The following is a 23519-nucleotide window of genomic DNA, read 5'->3' as shown; positions in this document are numbered from 1 at the left end:
TCTTTGGTGGAAACCTTCCAGTAGCTTCCTTTGCATTCAGAGTAATGCCTAAGTTATTACAACAGCCTGTAGAGCCACACTGTCAGCCCCTATTGCCATTACTACCTGAACCATCTCCTTCCATGTTCCACACTCTGCTCCATCCTAGCTAGATTCTTTAGGAATCTTGTTTGTTGTTTGTTTTAATATGCCAGGTAGGCTTTTGCCTCAAGGACTTTATACTTGCTGTCTCTTTTTGGAACTCTCTTCTTTCAAATAACACTTGGCTTAATCCTTCACCTTTCTCAAATCTGTAAAGTACTCTTTCCTTTTTTTTTTTTTTTTGCATTTTAGGGCCCAACCCATGGCATATAGAAGTTCCCAAGCTAGGAGTAGAATCAAAATTGCAACTGCCAGCTACAGCCACAGCCACAGCAACGCCAAACCTGAACCACATCTGTGAACTATACCGTGGCTCATGGCAACACTGGATCCTTAATCCACTGGGCGAGGCCAGGGATTGAACCCACATCCTCATGGATACTAGTCAGGTTCATTACTGATGAGCCACATCAGGAACTCCCAAGTACTCTTTACTTTTCCAGGCTAGAAGTTTGGTGGGTTTTGTTTGTTTATTTTTGGTCATTCCTGTGGCATGTGGAAGTTCCCTGGCCAGGGACTGAACCTGCGCCACAGCAGTGACCTGAGCCACAGCAGTGACAATACTGAATCCTTAACCTCCTGAACCACCAGGGAACTCCAACTTGTTTTTGTTTCTAATGTTAACATTTATGGAAAGATTAACATGGGCCAGGCATCTTGTTTAAATATTTTACATTTATCATTTCATTTCATTCTTATGACCACCCTACATTTTATGATCTCCATTTTATAGTTGAGGAACCTGAGGCACAGAGAGATGATATAATTTGCCCAAGATACACAGTGTGTAAAGAAGAGAAGCAGGATTTGAGCACTCACACCCACTGCACTTACTGTACTTGCGATAAACAAGAACCTTTCAGGAATGGTTAACATACTTTCTACTCAGCATAAACTTGCTCAGGATCTGAAGAGCCTCATTTCTTTATAGCCTCCATTTCTTCGGAAGTTGTGGTTATTTCTTTATTTATATATGGGCATGTCTGAGCTTTTTATTGTTACTCTGTTACCTTGTTCATTTCAAAAGAATGAACAAGCATATCCACACTGTACTTCAACTTTATCAGAAATCTTCAGCTGCGTTATTTCAAGAAAATTTCAAAGTATCTATTGATGCCCCCACCCACCTGGGCTCTGTCCAACACAGTAGCTACTGGTCATTTACAACTAAGAATTAAATCCTTAAAATATTGGTAGTCGAAATTGAGATATGCTGTACTCATAAAATATACACCACATTTCAAAGACAGTACTAAAGAACAAGTATAAAATATCTGGATAAAAAATTTTTTTTTGTCTTTTTAGACCCTATATCAGCCATGGCAATGCTGGATCCAAGCCATGTCTGCAACCTACACCACAGCTCACTGCAACGCAGGATCCTTAACCCACTGAGCAAGGCCAGGTATGGAACCTGCATCCTCATGGATGCTAGTTAGATTTATTTCCGCTGAGCCATGATGGGAACTCCTAAATTTTTTCATTTTTTAAAAAATGTATTTTTTATGGAAGTATGGTTGATTTACAATGTTAATTTCTGCTGTATAGCAAAGTGACTCTAGATAACAATTGTTTCTATTGATACCATATTGCGGTGGCAATATTTTGAATATATCAGGTTAAATGAAATGTAGTATTAAAATTAATTTCACATGTTTTAGAGTTACTGTCGTGGCTCAGTGGTTAATGAAACTGACAAGTATCCATGAAGAATCATGTTTGATCCCTGGCCTTGCTCAGTGGGTTAAGGATTCAGTGTTGCTGTGAGCTGTGGTGTAGGTTGCAGACGCCGCTCGGATCTGGCATTGCTGTGCCTGTGACATAGGCCAGCGGCTACAGCTCCAATTGGACCCCTAGCCTGGGAACCTTCATATACAGCAGGTGCAGCCCTAAAAAGACCAAAACGAACAAATTGATTTCACTTGTTTCTTCTTTTTACCATGTGGCTATTTAAAAAATGTAAAATTAACATTTGTGGCTCACATTATATTTTGATTGGACAGTGGCGCTCTAGGGTTTCCTTTCCTGAAGCTATGGTTTAGGCAAGTCGGGGAGGTAATGTGGATCCACAAAGACGTGATTTAATTACATTGGTGGTGAATATGCTGAGGGGGAAACAAGAAGCAAAGGTAGTATGCTCAAGTCACTTGACAGCCCCACCGCATTAACTTGTCCACGGTCACAGCTGTCCCCACATGGTGCATTGTCTGCCCAGAGTCCATGCCAGTCCTCCTTTCTCTCCTGTGGTCAGAACTGCACAGTCTATGCCTCTCTCTTTTTGCTGTGTCCCCAGGTATCTTGCCAATGAAATCAAGTGCATTTACTCTTTTGATTCCATACATTCCTTTCTGACAGAACATAATATTCAAAATATTCCCAAACATGTTAGCTTCAAAATAAAATGGGGTGGGGGGTGTAGAAGTCGATGGCAATATAAATAAAACAGATTAGCTATGAGCTGATCATTGTTGAAGCAGGGTGATGGATTCATGGAGGTTTATTACACTATTCAGCCTATTTTGGTATATGACTCAAATTTTCCTTAATAAAAAGTTTGAAACAAATTCCTCAATATGTATAATTAATGCAAGATCTCTTTTCATGATTTAGGGTTCACACATTTAATTTACCCTAACAATTTCTCCCTTTTAAAATATAATAATTTCCCTTTTGGTCAGAACCCATTTGAAGCAGGTGAGCAGACAAGATACAGTGTCCAATGAAGGAAACAATGCAGAGCTTTTAATTTGGCTGAGAAGGCAGGCTAGGTTCATGGCAGATGGTAGCTTCACAACTTGAGAGTTTCCTGTTCATATTTTTTATAGGAAAGTTTTGGTACAAAGTCCAAATCCAGTGGCTAGTACCTTGGGCTCACAGGAACCTGGCCTTATCAGTAATACGTTTTTCAACAGCTGCTGTTTTTGCATGCAAGTGTGTACACAGAGGCTTTGGAAATCAGGACACCAAATGGAAGACACTGATGTGTGGAAAAAATGTTCCTTATTGTACTTTTTCCTGCATCAGTACTTAAATGTTAATTGTCAGCCCCAGCCTAAAGTGTAGGGGTGCTCCCTCTGAAATTAGACTCTAAGGTTTCAAATCCTGAGTGACTTAGAGAAACCTAAGTTTTTAAAACCTAGGTAGTTTTTAAAAATGGGAATAATAAGGCATATCTCAAAGGGTGTTTTAAGGATTAAATGAAAGCCTGTGTGAATATGCTTTATACCATACCTGGCCCATAGGAAGGACCAAGTCAATGGTAGCTGTTGTTTTTATAGCAAACTTCTATTTATTCATAGTGGTTTGACACTCCATAGTTTGCCTAACTAATTAAACATTCTGGTTTCTACATATTAAAAAATGAGAAATTAGGGATTCCTGTTGTGGCTTAGTGGGTTAAGAATCTGACACAATGTCCATGAGAACTTGGGCTCAATCCCTGGCCTCACTCAGTGGTTTAAGGATCCGGCATTGCCACAAGCTGCAGGTTAGGGCATAGCTCGCAGATGCGGCTCAGATCCAGTGTTGCCATGGATGTGATGTAGGCCTTTAGCTGCTGCTTTGATTTGACCTCTAGCCCGGGAAATTCCATATGCTGCAGGTGCAGCTGTAAAAAGGGGGCAGGAGGGACCTAACATGAGAAATTACCAATTTTTAAACAGTTAAATGACTGTCTTTTCCACTAGACTCAGCTCTCTGAAAGTAAGATCTGTATATTATCCACTTTGAATTCTCAACATCTAGCATAATACAGCTCATAATCTTTAAAAAAAAGTCACACTGGATATAACAATTGGGTCTGAGCATTGCTCTTATGGTTATAAAATGTTAAGGACATTGGCCTATGAGCAATTTTTTTTTTTTTTTTTTTTTTTTTTTTTTGCTTTTTAGGGCTAGGGGTAAAATTGGAGCTACAGCTGCCGGCCTACACCATGGCCACAGCAGCGCAGGATCTGACCTGCGTTTGTGACCTACACCATGGCTCATGACAAAGCCGGATCCTTAACCCACTGAGCGAGGCCAGGGATTGAAACAGCAACCTCATGGTTCCTAGTCGGATTCATTTCTGCTGCGCCATAACAGGAACTCCTATAAGCAATTTATAACATAAAGTAGATGCGACTTTTGTGTTTCCTTTTCTTGGGGACATGATGCAACAAGTATGTACTAAGCTCCTCCTGTAAGGAAGGAATTGTGTGCTGGGTGCCTCATCAGGGAAGATGGCAGACATAGCCCAGAGATTATTTTCAGAAGGGGAGCCACCTTTGCCTGACTATTTACAAAAGCACATGTGTATAATTGGAGAAGCACAGGCTACCGAGAGAGCAGACAAGAGGGTCCTCAGCCTTAGCCAGGGAGGCTCTTGAGAAGTGCTGTGCAGGCTGAGAGCAGAGCAGGAGGAGCTAAAGCTGAGCAAAGAGAGTGAAAGGGGATAAAGGACCGGTTTTCTGGGCTTTCCCAGACAGAAGGCCTCAGGATTGTAAGGAGACAACATAATATGCTGGAAGAACTAAGACAAGGCTGGTTTGACTGGGTCTAGGGAGGGGGAACAGCAAATTGTGATCTGTCATTGAAGTCAGCAGGAATCAAATCATGGCAAGCCATTGAAGGATTTAGAATTTCATTAGAATGCATGAAAATCCCCCCTAAAAGCTATGATCTCTGGAATTTGCTTCAAATAACCCAAGAACATTGGAGAAAGTGGGTGGGGGTACATATGAAACAAAATTGGCCATTCATTGATTATTGTTGAAAGAGTAATGGGGATATGGAAGTTTACTATACTCTCCATTTTTGTGAATATTTATTTATTTGTTATTTAATGATTTTAATTTTTTTCCATTATAGCTGTCTTACAGTATCCTGTCAATTTTGTCTGTACAGCAAGGTGACTCAGTCACACATACATGTATACATTCTTTTTTTCTCACATTATCATGCTCCATCATAAGTGACTAGATATATTTCCCAGTGCTATACAGCCGGATCTCATTGCTTATCTACTCCAAAGGCAATAGTTCGCATCTATTAACCCCAAATTCCCAATCCATCCCACTCCCTCCCCCTCCTCCTTACAACCACAAGTCTGTTCTCCATGTCCATGATTTTTTCTTTTCTGTGGAAATGTTCATTTGTGCCATATATTAGATTCCATATATATGTGATACCATATGGTATTTGTCTTTCTCTTTCTGACTTATTTTACCTAGTATGAGAGTCTCTAGTTCCATCCATGTTGCTGCAAATGGCATTATTTTGTTATTTTTATGGCTTAATAGTATTACATTGTGTATATATACCACATCTTCTTAATCCAATTATCTGTCGATGGACATATGGACATATTACTGATTATTAGAGAATGCAAATCAAAACTACATTGAGGTACCACCATGGATGGTTGTTTCCATGTCTTGGCTATTGTGAATAGTGTTACAATGAACATGCGGGTGCATGTGTCTTTTTCAAGGAAAGTTTTGTCCAGATATATGCCCAAGAGTGGGACTGCTGGGTCATATGGTAGTTCTATGTATAGATTTCTAAGGTACCTCCATACTGTTCTCCATAGTGGCTGTACCAGCTTATATTCCCACCAACAGTGCAGGAGGGTTCCCTTTTCTCCACACCCCCTCCAGCATTTGCTATTTGTGGACTTATTAATGATGGCCATTCTGACTGGTGTGAGGTGGTATCTCATGGTAGTTTTGATTTGCATTCTCTAATAATCAGTAATGTTCAGAATTTTTTCATGTTCTTCTTGGTTATCTGTCTATCTTCTTTGGAGGAATGTCTGTTGCCCATTTTTCCATTGGGTTGTTGGTTTTTTTGCTGTTGAGTTGTATAAGTTGTTTGTATATTTTAGAGATTAAGCCCTTGTCCATTGCACAGTTGAAACTATTTTCTCCCATTCTCTAAGTTGTCTTTTAATTGCTGTGCAAAGCTTGTCAGTTTGATTAGGTCCCATTGGTTTATTTTTGCTCTTATTTCTGTTGCCTTGGGAGACTGACCTGAGAAAATATTCATGAGGTTGATGTCAGAGAATGTTTTGCCTATGTTCTCTTCTAGGAGTTTGATGGTGTCTTGTCTTATGTTTAAGTCTTTGAGCCATTTTGAGTTTATTTTTGTGCATGGTGTGAGGGTGTTCTAGTTTCATTGATTTACATGCAGCTGTCCAGTTTTCCCAGCACTACCTGCTGAAGAAACTGTCTTTTTCCCATTTTATAGTCTTGCCTGCTTTGTTGAAGATTAATTGACTGTGGGTGTCTGGGTTTATTTCTGCGTTTTCTGTTCTGTTCCATTGGTCTGTCTTTCTGTTTTGGATCCAGTACTACATTGTCTTGATGACTGTGGCTTTGTAATACTGCCTGAAGCCTGGGAGAGTTAGGCCTCCTGCTTGTTTTTTTTTTTTTTTTGTCTTTTTTGCCATTTCTTGGGCTGCTCCCGCTGCATATGGAGGTTCCCAGGCTAGGGGTCCAATCAGAGCTGTAGCCGCTGGCCTACGCCAGAGCCACAGCAACTCGGGATCCGAGCCACGTCTGCGACCTACACCACAGCTCACGACAACGCTGGATCATCAACCCACTGAGCAAGGGCAGGGATCGAACCCACAACCTCATGGTTCCTAGTCGGATTTGTTAACCACTGAGCCACGACGGGAACTCCCTCTGCTTGGTTTTTATTCCTCAGGATTGCTTTGGCAATTTCTTTTGTTGTTCCATATACATTTTTGGACTGTTTGTTGTAGTTTTGTGAAAAATGTCATGGGTAATTTGATAGGGATTGCATTGAATCTGTAGATTGCTTTGGGTAATATGGCCATTTTCACAGTATTAGTTTTTCCAACCTGGGAGCGTGGAATATCTTTCCATTTCTTTGAATCCTCTTTAATTTCCTTGATTAATGTTTTATAGTTCTCAGCATATAAGTATTTCACCTCCTTGGTCAGGTTTATTCCCAGGTATTTGATTTTTTGGGGTGCAATTTTAAAAGTTATTGTATTTTTATATTCCTTTTCTAATATTTCTTTGTTAGTATACAGAAATGTGACTGATTTCTGAATATTAATCTTATATCCTGCTACTTTTCTGAATTTGTTGATCAGTTAGAATAGTTTTTGGGTTGAGTCCTTGGGGTTTCCTATATATATAGTGTCGTCATCTGCATACTGTGACAATTTTACCTCTTCTCTTCCAATTTGGATAACTTTTCTTTCTTTTGTTTGTCTGATTGCTGTGACTAGTACTTCCAATACTATGTTGAATAAAAGTGGTGAGAATGGGCATTCTTGTCTTGTTCCCCATTTTAGTGGGAAGTCTTTCAGCTTTTCTCCATTGAGTATTATATTTGTTGTGGGTTTGTCATAAATGGCTTTTATTATGTTAAGGTATGTTCTCTCTATACTCACTTTGGTAAGAGTTTTTATCCATTTTTGTGACTATTTAATTAAAAAAAGAAATCCCTCCAGCTCCACTGAAGAGAAAGGATTGGGAACAGATAGGAAGAGAAATGAATTTGCTATAGACCGAGTGAAAAAGAACAGTCTTGAACTCAGGTGGTAGCAGGAGGATTTGAAGGAAGTGAATATATTCTAGTGATAATTGAGAACCTGGATAGAATTTGGAGACTGATTAGATGTGAGGGAGAGAAAGAGGGAGATATCATGAATAGGTCCTTGTTTTCTAGTTTGAGTGATTAGTTGAAGGAGCTCTCCTGAGGGTGTATGTCTCCTGAGGGTGTATGCTGCTGTGGTCTTAATACTTCCTCCCACTAACTGTACCTACTTTCTCAAGGCTAAATGTAGGTCAACCAACATTTCCTGCATTCTATGTACTGGGCACTATATTGGGATATGGAGTGGGGTAAAGAGGACCGTGCAATTATAGATACATTAAGTTACCATTAATTGAGTGTCTTCGATGGGAAAGGCATTTTACACACAGCACTGGTGATCTTCACAGCATCCCTGCAAAGTAGATGCTATTAGGCCTATTTTACAGATGAGGAAACTAAGGAAGGTCTGGAGAGCTTATGTAACTAGCCCAAAGTCACAGCAAGTGTGAGATGGAAGTCAGGTCAACTTTTTTTGGCTCCAGAATGTGTGGTCTTTTTGGTACATAACACTGCCTCATAGGAGTGCTGAAAAGGCAGGTCAAGACATTCTGAAGACAGTTATATCCATGTCATGGTGGTTTTTCTAAGACTTATTCAGTTTCATAATTCAAAGGGATTATAATGCTAATATGCTGCCTGGAAATTAATGTATAAAAATTCTGAGGCAGGTGAAGCTAGTTCACCATCTCCATCATAAAGAACCACAATTACCTCTTAGTCAACTTAACCTCTCTTTTCCCAGATGATATCTTTAGCTCTTTGAATCCAATTACTGGAATAATGTTCCAGAGTTTTACGTGTTTCTTCCCTAGGGGACAGGACCATTGTTTCAAGATGAGCAAAATATACAATACTTTCTCTTCCCTGCTGTGACTCCAGAGACAATGATAGTTAAATGTTGCAAGACATGTTTCCTTGAAAACTCCATCTTGTCCTTCTTTACTTTATCCCATCTTCTTGTCTTATTTTATCCCATCTTCCTTCTTTGGAAAAACAGTCACAGTGCTGGTAAATGACTTAAGCTTAAGAGCAAAGACCTAAAGGCATAAATGACTTAAGCTTAAGTACTGTTATGTGCCTAGAGGTCAGAGTAAGAGCTTAACCCTTTACCACCTAAGTGGCTTTTTAAATAGTAAAAGAACTTATATAATAGTAAACCCTGTATCATCCACTCATAGCCACTCCTCACTTGATCTCACAATAAAAGCAGTGTGGTTTCTTGAGGCAGGGCGCTCTTGGTCCCTGAGATCTGGAGTTCCCCGGTGCTCTTGGTCCCTGAGACCTTGAGTCCCGCGCTCTTGGTCCCTGAGACCTTGAGTCCCTGGCTCCCACCTTTACTTAAGATAAATGTCTCTGTGTCTTGTTTTATGTTAACTATTTTTCCTTAAGTTCCACAGCACCCGTTCTTCAGCCCCATCCTGCTGAGCTGGCCCCGGCAGTTAAATATTCAGATGCCCGCATTTATTTATTTTTTAACTCTAGGTCATTATTTAGGCAGTAAAATATATCCAAAAGCTAAATTTGTTTCAATGACATAAGGTAAAATGTGGGGCCTTTTCCCCCTCAACTTTTTAAATTATGGAACATTTTAAACATGCAAAACAATAGAAGAGTATAGTGAACCCCCATGCTCCCATTACACAACCAACAATTATTAACTCATGGCCAAGATTATTTCATCTATACCCACCCACTTCCTCCCACATGTTTGTCCAGAAGCAAATCCCAAACTCTGTATCATTTCATCCATAAATATTTCAGTATGTATCTTTAAGAGATAAGAACTCTGCGGTGGCTGTTTTGTCAAGCGTTTCCTGAGACTGGTTTGTGGGAACATTTGCCAAGAAAGCACTCAGCTGTTTTCCAGAAAGCTGCACTGGGGATGGTAGGGAGCCAGGTCAGAGATGATGGCGCTGGCAGGCAGGGAGCTTTTGGGTGAGTGTGGGAGTGCCCACCCAGGGAGAGTCAGGCTCCACATTTTGCAAACCAGGACTTCACATCTCAGCCCCCATCTTTGTTGTCAGGTCTCTCCATTTTTGGTGAATTTGTTGATGTTTCTTCCTTGAGTCTTATATTGTGTTATAATGACGCCCCCGGTAGAAACAGCAGAGGTAACAGGGCAGTAATTACCTTTGGAAGCGCCTGCCTCTTTTGCTGGGTCCTTTCACTCGGCAAGCTTGCTTTAATTGGAACAGTATCAAGGCTGTCCAGAAAAGCTGACTGAAAACTCCTTGAGGGTGCAGCCTGGATACACAGTTTTCTTGTCACAATATCTGGCAGAATGTTCAGCACATTGTCAGTGCCCAGACGGTGGTTTTCCAATAAAAGAAGGAAGAAAGCCTGAACAACTAACTGAAAGACTGCCAGACCTTCAGAAATGGTCAAAGGTGACAATAGACAAAGCAACCACAAGGGAAAAAAAACTATGGAGAGTGAGGTGGGCCCCAGGCGTCCACAGTCCCATCCCCAGAACCTGCATAGATGTGAAAAAGTTCAGAATCTGGAGGTGGGGAGATTTTTTGGGGTTATCCGGGTGGGTCCTTATAAATGAAAGGAGGCAAGATAGTCGGAGAAGGAGAAGTGACGGCAGAAGCAGAAGTTGGAGTGAGGCAAGGGCTGGCTTTGAAGATGGAGGAGATGAGCCTGTGGAAGCTGGAAAAGGCCAGGACACAGATGTTCCCCTGGAACCTCCAGAAAGCAGCTCTGCTCGCACCTTGATTTTAGCTCCAAGACCCTTCAGACTCCTGGCCTCTGGAAGTGTAGCATGTTTAGAATATCTTCCTAAGGCAATCCTGTTGTCTCTACATTAAAAATATATCCTGAATCTGCCAACCTATGCCACAGCCATGGCAAGGTCAGATCCAAGCCACATCTGCAAACTACACCACAGTTCATGGCAAAGCCGGATCCTTAACCCACTGAGCAAGGACAGGAATCAAACCCTTGTCGCATGTATACTAGTTGGGTTTGTTACCACTGAGCCACAAGGGGAACACCATGACTCTCCTCTTTCTGCCACAGCCTCCTCCCTGACAGCAGCTGCTCTCCACAGAACTGCGGGTGGGGTCCTCTCTGTCAGAGAGTAGATTCTCTGCACCTGCCATAAAGAGCCCTTTGCCAGCCTCTCCCACCTCACCCACACCATGCTCCCCCTCACTCACCATGCCTCATCCTGAGCAGGCAAAGTTCCTTCCTGCCTGCCGGTCTTGGCACTGCTGGTCCTCTGCCTGAGCCATTTTCCAGGCTCTTCACGTGATGGGACTCTTTTCATGGTCTATTTATTTTTTTTAATTGTTATTTATTTATTTATTTTTATTTTCCTTTTTTTCCGCATGTATATATGGGGACTAAGTTACACATACATGTATACATACTTTTTCCTCCCATTGTTTTGTTGCGATGTAAGTATCTAGACAGTTCTCAATGCTACATAGCAAGATCTCATTGTAAATCCATTCCAAGAGCAATAGATTACATCCATTAACTCCAAGCTCCCAATCCCTCCCACTCCCTCCCTCTCCCTCCGGGCAGCCACAAATCTATTCTCCAAGTCTATGATTTTCTTTTCTGTGGAATTGTTCATTTGTGCTGTATATTAGTTTCCAGTTATAAGTGATATCATATGGTATTTGTCTTTCTCTTTCTGACTTATTTCACTCAATATGAGAGTCTTAGTTCCATCCATGTTGCTGCAAATGGCATTATTTTGTTCTTTTTTATGGCCGAGTAGTATTCCATTGTGTATATATACCACATCTTCTTTTTTTTTTAATATATATATATTTTTTATTTTCCCACTGTACAGCAAGGGGGTCAGGTTATCCTTACATGTATACATTACAATTACATTTTTCCCCCACCCTTTCTTCTGTTGCAACATGAGTATCTAGACATAGTTCTCAATGCTATTCAGCAGGATCTCCTTGTAAATCTATTCTAAGTTGTGTCTGATAAGCCCAAGTTCCCGATCCCTCCCACTCCCTCCCCCTCCCATCAGGCAGCCACAAGTCTTTTCTCCAAGTCTATGATTCTCTTTTCTGAGATGTTCATTTGTGCTGGATATTAGATTCCAGTTATAAGTGATATCATATGGTATTTGTCTTTCTCTTTCTGACTTATTTCACTCAATATGAGAGTCTTAGTTCCATCCATGTAGCTGCAAATGGCATTATTTTGTTCTTTTTTATGGCTGAGTAGTATTCCATTGTGTATATATACCACATCTTCTTAATCCAATTATCTGTCGATGGACATTTGGGTTGTTTCCATGTCTTGGCTATTGTGAATAGTGTTACAATGAACATGCGGGTGCATGTGTCTTTTTCAAGGAAAGTTTTGTCCAGATATATGCCCAAGAGTGGGACTGCTGGGTCATATGGTAGTTCTATGTATAGATTTCTAAGATACCTCCCTACTGTTCTCCATAGTGGCTGTACCAGCTTATATTCCCACCAACAGTGCAGGAGGGTTCCCTTTTCTCCACACCCCCTCCAGCATTTGCTATTTGTGGACTTATTAATGATGGCCATTCTGACTGGTGTGAGGTGGTATCTCATGGTAGTTTTGATTTGCAGTTCTCTAATAATCAGGGATGTTGAGCATTTTTTCATGCACTTGTTGGCCATCTGTGTATCTTCCTTGGAGAATGGTCTATTCAGGTATTTTGCCCATTTTTCCATTGGGTTGTTGGTTTTTTTGCTGTTGAGTTGTATAAGTTGTTTGTATATTTTAGAGATTAAGCCCTTGTCCATTGCACAGTTGAAACTATTTTCTCCCATTCTCTAAGTTGTCTTTTTGTTTTCTTTTTGGTTTCCTTTGCTGTGCAAAAAGCTTGTCAGTTTGATTAGGTCCCATTGGTTTATTTTTGCTCTTATTTCTGTTGCCTTGGGAGACTGACCTGAGAAAATATTCATGAGGTTGATGGTCAGAGAATGTTTTGCCTATGTTCTCTCCAGGAGTTTGATTTCATGGTCTATTTAAATGTCTCTTCCTCTGAGGGACCTTCCCTAAATCTGATGCAAGGTATTGGCCTCAACCTCCTCTTGCTCTCTGTGCCATTTAAGTCCTTCAAGAGCACTCATCACTCTCTAAAATTATCATCTGTACACTTGTTTATTGTTTATTTCACCTCACTGAAAAATAGGTTTCTAAGGGCCTGGAGGACTTGTCTGTATTAACAAGTTGTATCCACAGTTCTTGGAATTGCTTGCCTCATATGTATTTATCAGCAATTTACATTTACTGAAAAATGGCTAGATGGACAGATGGATGAATGACTGGCTGGTACGGCTGAAGCTGGACCAGAGATTAAGATCCTTATGTCATTGGATAGACTTTGAGAGTAGCCTATGAGGAAGGAATCCATGCACAAAACATCTGGGTGGTCACGGGTGTCAGGGGTAGCGATGTGTGTGTACCTGCCAGGGTCACTCACCTCACCTTCCAGGCCAACCCACCAGGTGCTTGGCATCACCTTCCTGAAAAGAAAAGGAGATATTTACTGAAACAGAGTCTAGTGGGGACAGTTGGTGGAACTGGAGAGCAGGAAGCTCCAAGGGGCAGAGCAATGACTGCTGAAGCCAGATAGAAGGGCAGTTAGCACAAGACAATGAGAGATCAGGAGGGTGATGACAGGGACAGCAACTATGGTGGGAAGGGAGATGGCTGCATAGCAAGGAAAGGTTGGGTGTGGACTGTGAGAGGTCCTTGAGCATGGGAGAGGGGTGCAGGGAGCATGCCAGGGTCGCTGGGGAGCATCTGTGGGCCCCCTTAGGAAGTCCCTGAACAGAAAGGAGGGATTTGGGGGTTGGGCTCCAGTGAGTTTTGGTGACTGAGTCTGCCCCAGAACACTTTGTTCCTCCCTCTCTGCGCTATTATTATGATTTTGCCCCTGTAGTGAGGAGTGGGGGAGAAAAGGGGGTCTAAAAGCCAAGCACGAAGGCCTTTGTAGTGGGGCTAATGTCATGTCAGCAGTCTAGTCTGGTTCTGAGCTTTTGGTTACTAAGCTCAGACTAAAAGCCAAGACTTTTCAGTCAAGAGGGTTGTGACCTCCTATTGCTTGGAAGAGAGGGGGACTTAAATACAACAAAATTTTCAAGGTGGGACATACCATAGGCCAGCTTATTTTGCACTTGAACACCCTTAAATCTTAAAGATGATGATGTATTTTTTCCCCCCAGACAGGAGACTCAGCTCTCTGAATCTCCTGGTTCTGCAAAGCAGCAATTAAATACAGTGGTTTAGGACAGCCCCAGTTCCACCCAAGTTGCCTCCAGCATGTTTGCTTTTGCTGGCAGCAACCCTGAAGAAATCAGTTTTGGCTTGCAAGATACTGGTTTACTAGAGGTCTGAGCTACTATCTGCTAAGGCGGCTAGTGTAGGCAGGCTACGGTCAGGAGTCCTGTGGCCAGGCGGCTCTTTAAACACTGATCCTGTCCTTTGGGATACCTCTCAAAGCTGGTGCTCTCAGAATTCCACCTGAGCTGAGGGCAGGCCCTGTGACTGCTCAGTCATTTCTTCATGAATTGGACACGTCCTACATGCTCAGTACTGTGCTAGATACTTTGGGTAGAAGTATAGTGAAAAAGTAGTACAATGGGAGTATGGAGACCTGGGCAGGCTTCCCCGTTAGTTAGTAGCATGACTCTTGCAAAGCCATTTAATCCATCTGCACAAATGTCTCCTCACGTGTAAAATGAGAGGAGTGGACCCTGGACCTTTAAAGTCTTCTCCAATTCTCCAATTCTAGATTCTAAGAGGTAGAAAAAAATCATATTTAGCGATTTTAATTGGATATCCACTAAGTGCAAATGCTATGAAAATGTTAGATTCCCCCCAATTCCTTGGCCTCAACAGTAGGGAATATTGTTTTTGAGGTTATAACATAAAAGAGACTCCCAAATTATGCAACTTAATTAACAAAATGTTTTCCCCAGAAGAGACTTGACAGAAGAGTTAGGTGTTGCGTCATTCCAGGACCCCTGCTAAGGTGAAGCTGAGGGCTGAGAGTCCCCACAGCTGTCCTTCTCAGGTCTTGAAAATCATCTCTCATGGATAATTCAGTCTTAGGTCTCTGGATTCATTTAAAAAAACAATAGCCAACTCGAGTTGAGTTAAGCAAGGAGGTGAAATACTTTGGCACATGACACTGAAATTTCAAAGGATTGGCAGGGTCTGGCATAGTTTGATCCAGGAACTCAGTGATGTCCCCAGGACTTGGCTTCTCTCCATCTGCATTGTCTGCCAGTCTCCACATTGGCTTCACTCTCAGGCTCCATATGGTGGCAAGACGGTGCCAGGAGCTCCTTGCCTCCAGCTGATCTGCACTGAAAGCTGCCACACAGGTCCTGGAATCCACTCTGATTAGACTCAGTTGGGAATGACTTAAAATAAGAAGTGACATTTGAGCCAGAACTTAAAAGAAGTATGAGAACTTATGAGTCATGGGTGGGACAGAGAATATAGCCCAGGCAAAGGCAGAAGACCATATGAAAGTGTGGTGCATTTAGGGAAATCCCAAACTCCAGTTCATCAGAAGCATGTGTGGTGGACACTGGGGAAGTGAACAGGGATGTACCCAATTTTCATACAGAATTTTGGATAGCATCCACACCCAGTTCCACGGTTGAGGCAAAAAACTTTCCTTCGAGCCTACCTATCTCACTTGAATTCTTTTCATATGTTGAAAATGTTACCAAAAAAACTACAAAAGCTTGATTGAAAAAGACTACCGCCCTCAGAGTTAACAAGTAATATTAAGTTTTTAGAAAAAATAGGCAATGAGTTCATATTTCCAGTCCAAACTCTTCGTCCTTGTTCACTGAAAGTTTCCACCCTATTAGATCTGGGGGTGATGTTTGCTTTTAAACCTACTAAGGCTCTAATTTTTTTTCTATCTTGACTTTGGCTCCCTTGGAAGCACACCCTGAGATAAAGATTTGAGTGCATGTATTTTATTGTACAGTAATCTCAGGGAACATCAATTGAGTAGGAGAGTGAGACAAGGAAGGTGCTATGTGTTGAACTATATTTCCTGAGGTCCTAACCCCAGTACCTATATATAAATGTGACCTTATTTGGGAATAGAATATTGCATATGTAACTGGTTAAGTTAGGATGAGGTCATATGGAGTAGAATCCAACATAACTGATGTCTTTAACAAAAGGAGAGGAGTTCTCATTGTGGCTCAGTGGTAACAAAACCGACTAGTATTTGTGTGGATGCATGTTGATCCCTGGCCTTGCTTAGTGGGTTAAGGATCTGGTGTTGCTGTGAGCTGTGGTGTAGGTTGCAGATGCGACTTAAATCCTGTGTTGTTGTGGCTGTGGCGTAGGCTGCAGCTGCAGCTCTGATTTGACCCCTAGCCTGGGAACTTCCATATGCTGTGTCCAGCCCTAAAATGAAAACAAACAAACAAAAACAAAAGGAGAAATATGGACACAGAGATGCACACAGGTAGAACACCATGGGAACATGAAGGCAGAGATTGGAGTGATATGTCTACAAGACAAGGAACAACAAAGATTGCAAGCAAACCACCAGAATTTAAATTAAAGGGATGGAACAGAGTTTTTTTTTTTTTTTTTTCCTCCAAGGCTTCAGAAAAGCAACACTGCTGGAATCTTGATCCTGGACTTCTAGTCTACAGAATTGTGAGATAATACATATGCTTTGCTTAAGCCACAGAGTCTGTGGGACTTTATTATGGCAATACTACCAGACTAATACAGAGGGGAAGTTGCCAGAAAAGGATGTATTATCAAGCAAGTTACCAGTGTGACCAAATATATCTTAATCCCAAATGGAGAAAGAACTCTGCAGACAGTGTAAACTCAACAATAAATAAGGACAACTCAGTTTAAAAACTCAACAAAAAGGACAACCCAAGGATAGATATTTCTCCAAAAAATACATATGCAAATGGCCAGTAGAGACAAGAAAAGATGTTTAACATCTGTTTTAGTCTGTTCCAGCTGCTATGACAGAATCCGTAGACTGGGTGGCTTAAACAACAGACATTTATTTCTCACAGTTCTAAAGGCTCGAAGCCCAAGATCAGAGTGCAAGCATGGTCAGGGTCTTGGAGAAGGCTCTCTTCCTGTTTTACAGATAGCTGTTTCCTTATATCACATAGGGAGGAAAGCCAGGGGGATAGCTCTCTTCCTCTTCTAAGAACATTGATCCCATCATGGGGCTCCTGCCTCATTACCTAATTACCTCCCAAAGTCCCCACCTCCAAATACCATCATATTAAGGCTTCGGTATATGGATTTGGGGGAACACAAACATTCAGTCCATAGCAACATCATTAATCATTAAGGAAATGCAAAACTTCAGTGAGATACCACTTCATATCTACTAGGATGGCTGATGATAAAAAAGATGGATAATAACAAGTGTTAGTGAGAAAACAGAAGAATTGGAATCTTCATATATTGCTGGTGAAAATTTTGGTGTAGATGCTTTGGAAAATAGTTTTCCACTTGCTCAAAAATTAAACATAGAGTTAACATATGACCCAGAAATTCTACTCCTGTGTATTTACCCAAGAGAATTAAAAATATATATGCACACAAAAACATGAATGTTCATAGTTGTATTATTCATAATAGCCCAAAGTGAAAACAACCCAAATGTCCATCAACTGATAGACAAAATGTGGTATTCCATAAAGTAAAATATTATTCAGCAATAAAAAAGAATGAAGTACAGATACATGCATCTACATGAATGAATCTTGAAAACGTAAGTGAAAGAAGCTGGTCACAAAAGGTTACATATTGTATGATTCCATTTATATGAAATTCCCCCAAAGACACATCCATAGTGACCAAAACTAGATTAGTGGTTGCTAGGGGCTGGAGAGAAGGTGGAGTGGGGATCCATTGCCTTGTGTATAGGATTTCTTTTTGGAGTGATGAAAATGTTCTGGAGTTAAATAGGAGTGATTGTTGCATAACTGTGTGAATATACTGAAAACTGCTAAATTGTACCCTTAAGAGCTGTTTTAAGGCATGTAAATTATATCTCAATAAAAAAATGTGAGATATGATCTTTAAAAAAAATACTGTCCTGCCTGAGGGAGGAAGGAGCTGGAATATTCATTTAGCAGCTCCCAGAACTCATTGGCTGAAGGCTGCTCCTGGGATATATTAATTTCTTGGAACTCGTGGCCTGATTCATTATCAGCAGCCAGAGAAAAACTGTGCAAGAGCTGGCACTTGGAAGTTGGCTCTAACTATTTTCAGGAACTATCCATTCCAGACATGTGGGAAATCCCCTATGGGCTCATGGGCCAATGCTGCTTGTCTTCTGGGGTTCCTCACACAAGTCAAAAGTGGTCCCTCAATTTGGAAGATGAAGCATTATATGATGAGGGCTTTCCATGAAATATTTATGATTTAATTCATTTTGAGATTATCTGCAGTCGTTTTAGCTGCCAACAGTGGAAAACAACCCAGGCTAGGATGGCTATAATAAAAAGGACAGACAATAACAAATTTAAGTAGGACACGGCAAATTGGAACCCTCTTCTGTGACGATGATGTGATTGTTAAAATCTGAGTGTCTCTGAGACTTACTGGAAAAGCTAGGAAGTCAGGCTCAAAGAGTGGGCTGTAGCCAGAGAAACCACGTGTCAGAGTCAGGCCCTATGTCACAACATTTTTTTTTCTGTTTCCAAAGCACGCACAACTGCAGCAGGGCAAGCTTGAAAGTGTTAAGACCACACGGCGATTACTAGATGAAGGCAGGATTAGACAGAACCCTCTGAATCCAAAATCCCACATTCTTCCTCATACAAATTTGCAATTTCTTCCAAAGTTAAATGGATACAGGATGGCAAAAAAGGTAGCCATGAATGATGATGTTACCAGGGACTTGGGCAGCGTCCCTATGAACCAGATAAAATTTAATGGCATTGTTATTGAATGTAGCTGTAACCTGCAATCATACCTGTGTCTCAAACAACTAACCACCGAAACTACTTGGCAGTTCTGTTTGCCAGGTGCAGTTGGTCCATGCTGAGCAGGTAAATGATTTACACACCAGAGAAAATCTCCTCAGAGCTTTTGTCCTTCCTCCATTTTGTATAAACCTCCAGCTTGGGTTTTCTCGTCCTATTCTGTCTGCCTCCATTTCTAAAGCCCTTCCTTCATCTTTCTTTCTTTCTTTTTTTTTTTTTTTTAAGCCAATGACTGTGTCACCAAGCCCTCCTTACTTTCAGTCATCTTTGCCCAAGGCCTTTAAATGCTCAGCTGCTTTGGAACAGCAGCTCTCACACTTTTTGGTCTCTGGACTCAAATACTCTTTTCACAATTATTTTAGAGGATGCTAAAAAGCTTATGCTTTTGTGGATTATTTCTGTCAATATTTTACTGCATTAGAACTTTTAAAAACAAATTTAAGAAAATAGTAATTAATTTTAAAACAACAATGAAAGAGATTACAGATGAACCTGAATAACATGTTTTTATAAAAATACATTTTTCAAGACAAAAGAATATATGAGTTGAGTGGCACTATTTTACATTTTTTAAAACAAATCTCTTGAATGTCAGGCTTAATAGAAGAAAGCTAGGTTCTCACATCTGCCTCTGCATTTACTCTGTTGTCAGATCACACTGGAAAACTCCACTGTACACTGTGAGAAAACAGGTCTGAAAAGGCAGTAACATCTTAGCATTATTATTAAAATAATTTGACCTTGCAGATCTCCTGGAAGGGGAAACCAGGAGTTCCCCTGGACCATATGTTGAGAACTGCTGTGGTTTTTGGTGCTTTTCATTCCATACTTCCAACTGGCATCTCATTGGATAACTTCTTTTCACATTTCTTACAATGTGGGTCTGCTGCTAATGAAGCCTCTCAACTTTTGTATGTTTGAAAAAGTCTTTATGTTGTTTTAGTTTTTGAAAGACATATTTTCATATGGGGTGGTAGGAGTCTAGGTTGACAGCGTTTTATTTCAGTATTTTAAAGATGCTGCCCCACTCTCTTTTCACCTGCATTGTTTTTTAAATTAAGATATAATTGACACATAGCGTTATATTAGTTTCAGGTGTACAAAATAATGACTTGACATTTATATATATTGTGAAATGATCACTGCAATAAGTCTAGTTAACATCCATCACCACACATAGTCAAAATTTTTTTCTTGTGATGAGAACTTCTAAGATCTACTCAATTAGCAATTTTCAAATATACACTACAGTATTATCTATAGTCACCATGCTGTACTTTACATTTCCAGTACTTATTTATTTTACAACCGGGAGTTTGTACCTTTTGACTACCTTTACCCATTTTGTCTACCCTCCACTCCATGCCTCAGGCAACTATCAATCTGTTCTCTGTGTCTATGAGTTCAGTTTTTGTTTTTATTTTTGTTTTTTTCTTTTTTGCTGCCCTGTGGCACATGGAGTTCCTGGGCCAGGGATCAGATCCAAGCCACATTTGCAACCTAAGCTGTAGCAATGCCAGATCTCCAACCCACGATGCCCAGTTGCAGCAATGCTGAATCTCCAATCCACAGGGCCAGGCCCGGGATGGAACCAGCCTCCCACTGCTCCCAAGATGCCACTGATCCTGCTGCACCACAGCAGGAACTATGAGTTCAGTTTTTAGTTTTACTTTTTTTAGATTCCACATTTTAAGTGAGATCATATGGTATTTGTCTTTGACTTGTTTCATTTAGTATGATACCCTCAAGGTCCATCCATGTGTTGCAAATGGCAGGGTTTTCTTTTTATGGCTGAATAATATTCCATTATATATATACCTTCTTTACCCATTCATCCATTGATGTATGCTTTGGTTGCTTCCATGTCTTAGATATTGTAAATAATGCTGTAGGGAACAGGGGCATGCATATATCTTTTTGAGTTAGTATTTGTTTCCTTAGATAAATACCCAGAAGCGCAATTGCTGCATCAGATAGCAGTTGTAGTTTTAATTTTTTGAGGAACCTCCATACTGTTTTCCATAGTGGCTGTATCAGTTTGCATTGCCACTATAAGTGCAGAAAGGTTCCCCTTTCTTTATATCCTCACCAACACTTATTTCTTCTTCTTATTTTTTTTTGGTCTTTTTGCCATTTTTTGGGCTGCTCCCGTGGCATATGGAGGTTCCCAGGCTAGGGGTATAATCTGAGCTGTAGCTGCCAGCCTAGGCCAGAGCCACAGCAATGCGGGATCTGAGCCGTGTCTGCAACCCACACCACAGCTCATGGCAACGCTCTATCCTTAACCCACTGAGCAAGGGCAGGGATCGAACCCGCAACCTCATGGTTCCTAGTTGGATTCGTTAACCACTGTGCTACGACGGGAACTCCATTTCTTACCTTTTTGATAATAGCCATTCTAACAGGTGTGAGATGATATCTCATTGTGGTTTTGATTTGTATTTCCCTGAAGATTAGCGACGTTGAATATCTTTTCATGCACCTATTTGCCATCTGTATGTCTTCTATTCATATTCTCTGCCCATTTTTTAATCAGATTATTTATTTTTTTATCTTTGATTTTGTTTTCAATTCTTATGGCTTATGATCAGATAATTCACAAATCTGTGCTGACGGTAGAGCTTCCCTACTTTACTTAACCGTCCATAAATTGGCAAAAAGCACCATTATCAATCACATGTATTCAGTAGCTCTACAGTTGTGTTTTTGAATACATATTTAAAAGACAATCTTGAATTATAACAGTCCGACTTTGTAAGAATTCACAAGCAAAGTTTGCTAACATATCTTGTCACACTGAATTTTAAAAGTATCTGATCTTAAAGATCATCTACAAAATGTTAGAAATGCTAAATATTCTTTATTTGATGCTATACATAAACCACACTAAAATGCCTTTCAATAAGTAAAAGGCACTACTTTAGATACAGAGAGTTTTAATGAAATTGGCATAGTTAAGACCAAAAAGATAAAGTGGATATTGTCAGTTTATCTTCAGCTCATGCCTTATCAGGCTAGTGAACACAAATTGAAACACAGATGAATCTTGCTGTTTTATGAGATAGTGAAAGGATCCTCTTAGTATTTAAATATATTAATATAATCAGTTATAGAAATCTAAATATAGGAGTTCCTGTAGCGGCAAAGAGGAAACAAATCTGACTAGGAACCATGCAGTTGCGGGTTCAATCCCTGGCTTTGCCCAGTGGGTTAAGGATCCGGCATTGCCGTGAGCTGTGGTGTAGGTCTCAGACCTGGCTTGGATCCCACATTGCTGTGGCTGTGGCTGTGGTGTAAGCCAGCAGCTGTAGCTCCAATTGGACCCCTAGCCTGGGAACTTCATATGCCATGGGTGCAGCCCTCAAAAGCAAAAAAAGAAAAAAAAAAAAAAAAAAGAAAGAAAGAAAGAAAAGAAATCAAAATCTAAAACCAATCTCTTACAGGTTTTGAGAAGGTATTCACCATCCTCCCGAAAAATTTAACATTCCATATTCAAGTTTAATCATATCTGTAGAAGGGGAAAACAGTGATAGTACTTGTTGAATTGGAATTACCACTAAAATTCAAAAACCAGACTGTATTCATTTAGCCACCAACCAATCTTATTTACATCAGGACCGTCCAACAGAAACATTCCATCAGCCATACATGATCCGAATTCTAGTGAATGAGATCAATTTAAACGTGGTACACATATAAAAGTCATGTGACATTTTAGTTTTGTAATAAAAAAGGCATTAGTAGCTTTTTTGAGATGAGCTACCAAGTCTTGGAGTTCAGGTCTTAGCTCAGTGGTTAAGGAATCTGACTAGGAATCATGAGGTTGTGGGTTCGATCCCTGGCCTCGCTCAGTGGGTTAAGGATCCAGCGTTGCTGTGAGCTGTGGTGCAGGTAGCAGACGTGGATGGGATCCTGTGTTGCTGTGGCTCTGGTGCAGGTCTGCAGCAACTGCTCTGATTAGACCCCTAGCCTGGGAACCTCCATATGCCACGGGTGTGGCCCTAGAAAAGACAAAAAAAAAACAAAAAGAAAACAAAAAAAAACTATCAAGTCCTCCCTTTCTCCCTTTTTCTTAATGCTAGTGAAGATCATTTTTGTTCCAGGGATGTACTTCTTGGGATTCTCCAAGTACTCCATCAATGTCTCCTTTCCCCAGGTGATGCCTTTCTTCTTGTCGGCATCTGTGTAAGTGAATCCAGGAGCCTGACCTGTCTTCAGCCCAAACAGACCATGAGGGTTTGGACCAGTCTTGTGCTTGCTCCCTTTTCTACAGTATGGCTCTGGGCACACTTCTGAACAAAAATCTTCTCGTCCTTCTCAACATCTCCCATTTTTAAGTTGTTTTTTTTTGCCAAGTGCAATAGACAAGTGGCTACTCCCAAGCTGGACATCCTGCTGCCCTGTTTTTTTTTTTTCCCATTAAGTTGTAACTATTCTTTGCACACTTTGGATATTAACCCATTATTACATATATGATTTGCAAATATTTTCTCCCATTTGATGTGTTGCCTTTTCATTTTGTCGATGGTTTCCTTTCCTGTGCAGGAGCTTTTTAGTTTGATATAGTCCCTTTTGTTTATTTTTGCTTTTGTTGTTTTCATTTTCATTGTTTCTGATAAGAAATCCACTGTTATCTTTATCTTTGTTTTTCTGTATGCAGTGTGTCTTTTTCTCTTTATCCTTGGTTTTGGGCAATTTGATTGTGAGGCAACTTGGTGTCGTTTGTTTTTTTCATTTGGTTTGTTTTCATGTTTCTTGTGGTTGGTGTTCATTGGGATTTTGCAGATCTTTAAACTATTCATC

General features: G+C 40.6%; 1 pseudogene; it reads right to left on the bottom strand.

Annotated features, from left to right (window-relative positions):
* Nucleotides 1–16778: 16778 nt before the first annotated feature.
* Nucleotides 16779–23239, bottom strand: LOC146397584 (cytochrome c pseudogene; annotated as a pseudogene).
* Nucleotides 23240–23519: the final 280 nt, after the last annotated feature.

The sequence above is a fragment of the Sus scrofa genome, chromosome 13, assembly GCF_054392235.1.
Source record: "Sus scrofa isolate SSC_HxYL_T2T_F1_AM1 chromosome 13, Sscrofa_HxYL_maternal_Yorkshire_Landrace_v2.0, whole genome shotgun sequence".
In the NCBI taxonomy this organism is placed as follows: domain Eukaryota; kingdom Metazoa; phylum Chordata; class Mammalia; order Artiodactyla; family Suidae; genus Sus; species Sus scrofa.
The sequence above is the reverse complement of the archived record's forward strand: the minus strand, read 5'-3'. Positions and strand labels throughout refer to the sequence as shown.